This window comes from Piliocolobus tephrosceles, chromosome 13, assembly GCF_002776525.5.
Source record: "Piliocolobus tephrosceles isolate RC106 chromosome 13, ASM277652v3, whole genome shotgun sequence".
NCBI lineage: Eukaryota > Metazoa > Chordata > Mammalia > Primates > Cercopithecidae > Piliocolobus > Piliocolobus tephrosceles.
Window position 1 is genome coordinate 3053172 of NC_045446.1, and position 8113 is coordinate 3061284.

Sequence of the window (8113 nt, forward strand, 5' to 3'; positions counted from 1 at the left end):
TGGATGAATTTTGAAATCTAAAAATGTAAAATTAATATTATCTGGGGGGAGCCAACACAGGAAAGATGAAAGCACTTGGGCAGAGGCTGTTGACCATTTGGTCACATGCGGCCAGCAGAGAGCGGGTGACCAGCACCCTGGAACTTTGCGGGAAGCACCAGACAGCCTGGGGCTGAGGTTTTAATTGTAGGGGCCAAAACAAATTGGGAAAAAGACAAATTTAGAAAACAAAGAAAGCAGATGCTCAGCTGAGCCAGGAGGAAGTCACTAGCAAAGAGGAAAAAAATAGAGCTCTGGAAAAATAGTGTAAACAGTCACAAGGAAGGGACCCTGTATTGTGCCTGACCCTGGACAGGGATATAAAGAGCCTGGGCTCAGGGAGCTCCACACCTGCACCTCCCTCTCACCTGCTCCTCTACCTGCTCCACCCTCAATCCACCAGAACCATGGGCTGCTGTGGCTGTTCCGGAGGCTGTGGCTCTGGCTGTGGGGGCTGTGGCTCCAGTTGTGGAAGCTGTGGCTCTGGCTGTGGGGGCTGTGGCTCCGGCTGTGGGGGCTGTGGCTCCAGCTGCTGTGTGCCCATCTGCTGCTGCAAGCCTGTGTGCTGCTGTGTGCCAGCCTGTTCCTGCTCCAGCTGTGGCTCCTGTGGGGGCTCCAAGGGAGGCTGTGACTGTGGCTCCTATGGAGGTTCCAAAGGGGGCTGTGGCTCTTGTAGCGGCTCCAAGGGGGGCTGTGGCTCCTGTGGGGGCTCCAAGGGGGGCTGTGGCTCCTGTGGGGGGTCCAAGGGGGTCTATGATTCTTGTGGCTGCTCCCAGTCCAGTTGCTGTAAGCCCTGCTGTTCCCAGGCCAGCTGCTGTAAGCCCTGCTGTTGTTCATCAGGCTGTGGGTCATCCTGCTGCCAATCCAGCTGCTGTGTCCCCAGATGCTGCCAGTCCAGCTGCTGCAAGCCCTGCTGCTGTTCCCAGTCCAGCTGCTGAGTCCCCATGTGCTGCCATTGCAGGATCTGAGGCCTGACCGCAGATCCCATGTGGCTCCAGCAGATCCAGGATGCCCTGAAAGTGATTAGTGCCTCATATCTGAGCTACAGACTGCAGATCTGAGTCAAAGCCCAGCCCCAGGAGCTGTACACCCCTCCCTTCCCATCACCTGGCCCAGCCTTGGGGCCTTCTCTGGACCTCGCCTGTGCTGGTCTCACTGCCACCCCCACACTGGGCCTGCTGCCAACTCTCAATAAACTCTTTCCCGACCCAGACTCTGTCTCCGCGATGCTTTCTGCACATGCTCCAATGGGAAATCCCACATGGGGTGCAAATGATGGGGTTAGGAGTGGGTGAAATCTCCTTTTCTGAAGGTAAATTTGACAATATTCACTAAAATTTCACAGGTGTCACTGTTATTTTCCTTGCTTTGGTGACATTATTCAATACAGTTATGAAAGAGAATGAAAAAGAATGTACAACAACAAGAAAGATAAGGCAACATTATCATTATTTCTGAAGGTTCCATTGCACACCTAGAAAGAAAAACACAAAAAGTCAAAAGAAAAATACTCCAAAAGTAAGTGAATTCAATGAGAGGGCTGGGTACACAATTAATATGTAAAATTGGTACTCTCTTCCCACACCTAACAAACACACGAAACCCCTTGAACACGAACTTCGTAAGAAAGAGTTTAAAAAGATCTGTGTGAAGAAGAAGCACTTCTAATACTAAAAAGTGGAAACTGCCCAAATGCCCATTAATAGGAGGAAAAAAAGTCACTATGGTAAATTCACTGAGTAAAATGCTACATGGCAACGAGAATCTCACAAACATGATACTGAATGACAGAAGACAGACAAAGGTGCACCTGTTCAACTCCTTCTACCTGAAGCGGGAAGAAGACGACCTGATGGATGCCGCAGGGTCGGGATGGGCTCCTTGGGAGCAGAGAATGGAAGGGGACTCAGAGAGATCGGGAGTCTGGCGATGTCTGTTTCTATATCTGGGTGATGCTGATGCGTGGCTGAGCTTGCAAAACTTCATCAAACTGTCATGTGCATTTTCTTTGTGAAATTCTACTTCAATAAGTTGTAATAAAAATATGATTGAACATCTATGTGGAGAGAATTTTAAAATGCTGTCAGAAAAAATGTTGGGAATAAGTGAATAGAAAATGTTTATTTGATAGCAATTTTAATATTACTATAATTAAGTCAATTGTTTCTAAATCAATTTATACATTTAATGGGATCCAAACAAAAATGTTAAGAAGATTTTAAAAAGTAGATATACTAATTAAAACATTCATATGGAGAAAACAAGCAGGATGGGCATGTATGGTGGCTCTCCCCTGAAACCCCAGGGCTTTGGGAAGCTGAGGTGAGAGATTTGCTTGAAGCCAGGAGTTCAAGACGAGAGAAAGAAACATGGTGAGACCTATTCTCTACAAAAGAAGTTCTTAAACACTTGTGGGGCCTGGTAGCATGCACCTGTTGTCCCAGCAACTTGGAATGTTTAGGCAGAAGGATCACTTGAGCCCAGGAGTTTGAGGTTACAGTGAGCTATGATCGTGCCACTGCACTGCAGCCTGGAAAACAGAGGAAGACCCTGTCTCTACAGAAAAAGAACCCAAACGAAAAAGCAAAAAAGCATGAGTAAACAGCCAGGAAGATCCTAAAGTGAAAGGGGACCAAATATAAAAACGTCTTTTACAATTATGATAATTCAACCATCTTCATGCAATCACATAAAGATCCAACAGAAAAATGCAATAGAATAGAAACACCAGACAGAGAACCATATAGGAGAATTTTCACATGCCAATGACAGGATTTAAATTTGTTGAGAAAAAATATTATTGCCTAAATGAGGTTAAAACAATTAGGTAAGGTCTAATAAGATTAAAATTAGATCCATATCCTACCCTTATTACAAAACCGTGTTACAAGCAGAATAAAGACTTACACAAAAAATAAAAATATAAAATAACTGAAAACAAAAAGAGAAATTTTAAATAATATTGCAGTTCACTAATTCTTTCTCAGCATGACACAAAACCTAGAAGCCCACAAAAGAATAAACTAGTGAACACGTTAAAAAGAGAAAATCTCTGCAAGCTGCATGGTAAAAAAATATATATATACATGAAAAGACAAATCTCATTAATATACGAATCATTGTTTGGAATAAATTTTTAAAACCTAATAGAAAGGTGCCAGCAAAATGGCAGATGGGGGAACTTCAGGCCCTTATTTCCCGCAGTCACCAAGTTAACAACAATATACACAGCAGAATACCATTGTGAGATGCTAGTTGAGTAACTACAGCATCAAGACCAACCAAAAACCATGTTCTACGGAAAGGGGTGAGAATGCTTGTGGAATTTTGTGTGTCCATCCTTTCTCCTCTCCCATCCAACCTGGTGTTGTGCAACTGAGAGGAATTTGGAGACCCTGCCTCAAGACAGGAACAAAAGAGTCAGCTGAGCATCCAGTGTTCTGGCAACCCGGGGTCTGCCAGAGGAACTGGTATGTGTCTCACCTGACTCCAAGCACTGCTAGGCTGGTGGCCTTGCTTGGAAGCTACTGATAAAAGATACAACCACCATGACATATTAAAGCTCAGCTCCGCAGGCAGGTGCCAGAGGAAACAAGATTATGGGCTTTGGGGAAGAAGCATGGGAAAGCTGCTTAGGGAATTGGAGATAACTAAAAAGCACACACACACAAGCCCAAAGAAGACACATACTCAGAAAAAGCGTGACAGGTCCTGCAGTCTCCAGCTGGGCTGACTGGTGAGGGGCTTCCTCTGCACAAAGCCAGTACAGAGAGATAGGGAGAGGTGTTTGGTTTTTTTTTTCACTCAAGTCTCAACAATAACAACAACAACAAAAATGACAAGGCGTACAAAAAACAAAACAAAACAAAACAGGAAAACCAGACCCTATCAAAAGATCAAAACAAAACTCCAGAAACTGAGCTAAAAAAATGCAGATCTATGAGCTACCTGACAAAAAATTCAAAATAGTAGTCAGAAGTTGATCAACGAGCAAACACAAATGAACAACTAGATGCAATCAGGAAAACAATGCACGAACATAAGGAGAATAACAGCAAAGACACAGAAACTATCAACAAGAACCAAACATAAATTCTGGAACTATAAAATACAATAACCAAACTGAAAAATGTACTAGAGAAGTTCAACAGCAGACTTGATGTGGCAGAAGGGTACAGTGAACTGAAAGACAGGCCATTTAAAAATCATCAAGTCAGAGCAGCCAACATTTAAAAAGAATGAAGGAAAGTGAAGAGAGCCCAAGGGACTTATGGGAGGCTAGGAAGTAGAATTACACACACCTTATGGGATTCCAACAAGGAGAGGAGTGAGAAAAGGGGAAGGGGCTTATTGGGAAAAGCAATAACCAAAGACTTCCCAAATGTAAGGGAAAACATGTACACACACATTCAAGAAGTTCAAGGAACTTCAACCAGAACAAATCTAAAGAGACCCACACTGACTCACTTTATAATTAGAGTGCCAGAATTCTAAGAAAAAGAATTTATAAATCAGCAAGGGAAAAACAACTCATCACATACAAGGGAACTTTGAGGTAACTACCTGCAGATGTCTCAGCAGAAACCATGCAGGCAAGAAAGGAATCGGGTGATATACTAAAAATGACAGAAGAAAAACTATCAATCAAGAAAACTGTCCATCAAAAATGAATCAGAAATTAAGATTTTCCCATTAAATAAGAGCTGAGGAAGTTCATTATTACTTGAGCTGCTCTGCAAGAAATGCTAAAGGGAGTCCTCCAAGGTGAAAGAAAGAACACTAGACAGTAATATAAAAATATAAATTCCTCCAATAAAGGTAAATACTTAGAAAAATGTAGTAACATGTATTAATGTAATTTTGGTACATCAATTCACTTTTAATTTTTCTATGAAATTTAAATGAGAAAACACTAAAATTAAGTATAAAGCCATTTCAGTGGATATATGATACACAATATGTAAATAAATATGTATTTTGTGACATCCAAAATATAAAGCGGGAGGGTGAAGCTATGTAGTGGCAGAGTTTTCGGTGTGGTTGAAGTAAAATAGTGCTGGGTTTGAAGCAGAATGTCATTACTCTATTACATCTTACATGATTACAATGGTGACAACAAAGAAAAATGATCTCTGGATATTTTCCATATATATGTACAGAGCAACAGACAGAAGACAAATAAGAAAATAAAAGACTTGAACAACACTATAGTGAAACTAGACCTAAAAGACATATACAGATGACTCCACCCAACAGCAGCAGAGTATACTTTTCTTTCAGGTGCACATGGAGCTTTCTCCAGGATAGACTATATGTCAGGCCACAGAACAAATTTCAACACATTTTAAATGTTGAAATTATATGGCGTTTTGTCCAAGCATAGTGGAACAAAACTAGAAATCAATAGCAGAAGGAAAACCAGAAAATTCACAATCTTGTGGAAATTAAACAACACACTCTTAACCAACGAGGCAAAGAAGTCACAAGAGAAATATCTTGAGACAAACAAAAGTGAAAACACAACATACCAAAACTTACAGATTCAGCAAAAGCAGTGCTGAGGCAGAAGTTTAAAACTATAAATGCACACATTTAAAAAGAAGACAGATCTCAAATTAATGACCTGCTGAAGAAAAAAGGCAAACTCTGTCAAATATCTGTGGGAGTTTATTCTGAGCCAAATATGAGTGACCATGACCCAGGACACAGCCTCCAGAAGTCCTGAGATCATCACAAGGTGGTTGGGTTACAACTTGGTTTCATATGTCTTGAGGAACAGAAGTTACAGGCAAAAATATAAATCAGTGATGAGCCCCTTTTCACATGCGTATTAGCCATTTGTATATCTTCTTCAGAAAATGCCTGTTTAAATCCTCTGCTATGTTTTTAATTGGATTGTGTGTTTGAGTACTAAGAGTTCTTTATTTCTAGATGCAAGTTCATTATCAAATATATGATTCAAAAGTAGTTTCTCCCATTCTGTTGGTGTCTTTTCATTTTTTAAATTTTTTGATAGTGCTCTTAGAAGCACAAATTAGTTTGAAGGAGTTGGGTAATCTAGGTTTTCCTTTTTTTCCTTGTGCTTTTGGTGTCATTCTCTACGAGCTATTGCATACTCCAAAGTTGTAAAGACTTAACCTGTTTTTGTTCTAACAGTCCTCTAGTTCTGGCTTTTACAATTTGGTCTTTGAGCTATTTTTTTCTCTCTTATTTTGTTCGATTGTGTGGCATATAGTATGTGGTAAAGGTCTAAATTCATTCTTTTGCATGTGGACATCCAATTGTCTCAGCAGCATTGTTTGTTGAAAAACTTCCTTTTTTCCCATGGAATTGTTTTGTACTCTCGTTGAAAATCCATAGACCACAACCATGAGGCTTTATCTCAAGGGTCTCGAATCTACTCCATTAATGCATCTTTCTAATTTTAGACAAGCACCACGCTGCCTTGATTACTGTTTGCTTTGTAGCCCATGTAGAAATTGGAAAACATGAGGCCTCAACTTTGTTTCTCTTTTTCAAGATTGTGTTAGCTATTTAGGGTCCCTCAAATGTTTACATAAATTTTAGAATTAGCTTGTCAGTTTCTGCAGAAAAGGCATCTAGGATGTAATTGCATTGAATTGGTAGATCAATTTTTTTAGAGTGTTTCAATCTTCACGATATTAGGTCTTCCAATATATGAACATAGGATTTCTCCCCCATTTACTTTGGTTGTCTTTAACTTCTTCCAGTGATGTCTTGTAGTGTTAAGTGTCCAAGTCTTGCACTTTTTGGTTGCTGGTATTCCTAGGAATTTTATTCTTTTTACAGAATTGTTCCCTTATATCCTGTTTGCACTGCTTATTGGTGGTTGTAGAAACACAGCTGATTTTTCTGTATAGGACTTGTGCCCTGAACTCTGTTGAGCTCATTTATTGGGCATAATAGTTTGTGTGTGTGTGTGTGTGTGTGTGTGTGTGTCCCTTAGAATTTTCTACATACAAGATGCGGTTTTCTGTAAATAGAGATACAGCTGATTTTTCTGTATAGGACTTGTGCCCTGAACTCTGTTGAGCTCATTTATTGGGCATAATAGTTTGTGTGTGTGTGTGTGTGTGTCCCTTAGAATTTTCTACATACAAGATGCGGTTTTCTGTAAATAGAGATACTTTTGCTTAGTTTTTTCCAGACTGGATGACTTTTATTTCATTTTCTTGTCATATTACTCTGGCTATAGCTTCAGTGAAATGTTACATAGAAGTGGTGGGTATGGACATCCTTTTCTTTTTCCTGATCTTAGGGGAAAACATGCAGGTTTTCACAGTTACATATAATGTTCAGTGTGGGTAGATGCCCTTTATCAGGCTGAGAAAAGTCCCTTCTGTTCCTCCCTGTGCCAACCCAAAGCTGGGAAGCCTTTGAGTGGTTGGAGAACACTTGAATTCTTCATCCTCTGAGCCCAGAGATGGAGGGTGCACCTCAGCCTGTGTTCAACCACACCATCTTGGGTCCCTGAAGCAGCACAGTTTTCAGTGTTGTCCTACAGAGCATCTCAGGGACACAGCTCATTCTAGTCTCACTTCCCCCTCTACAGGCTTGACCCCAGCTCTGGGTCCTGGATGGGTGCAGAGACCACCCATTATAACCCTTCCTAGGGACCAAGGGCCAAGATCTCCTTCTGCCCCAAACATATCCTACCACAGGGAAGAAGCAAGAGTCCACAATTCCAGCCAAGACACACTGAATCCCACTGAGACACAGCTGGGGCTTCCTGTGTACTAATGAGAGATCCTCACTCACTCACTCATTCATTCACTCGTCTTCATTCATTCATACACACTGCTAGTGACTCCCTCATTAATCAGTTCAACAACTGTTTCTGGAATGTGAGCTGGGCCTGACACACTGTTACAGCAGTGGGAGTAGTAAGCCGTCGGGGAGGGAGGGGAAGTACATGTGGCCAGTTTACCAATGAGACAGAGGCTGGAAGAAAACAGTCAGTGAGACCAAGGCTGAGGGTGTAGAATTTATTTAGTGCTGCACCCAGGTCCATTTTGGATTTCCATAGATACATGTGATCATTTGGGTTGCAGGA

The 8113-nt window shown here is 41.4% G+C and overlaps 1 pseudogene; it reads right to left on the bottom strand.

The window, feature by feature from the left end:
- Positions 1-244: 244 nt before the first annotated feature.
- On the bottom strand, positions 245-1280 carry LOC111520598 (annotated as a pseudogene).
- Positions 1281-8113: the final 6833 nt, after the last annotated feature.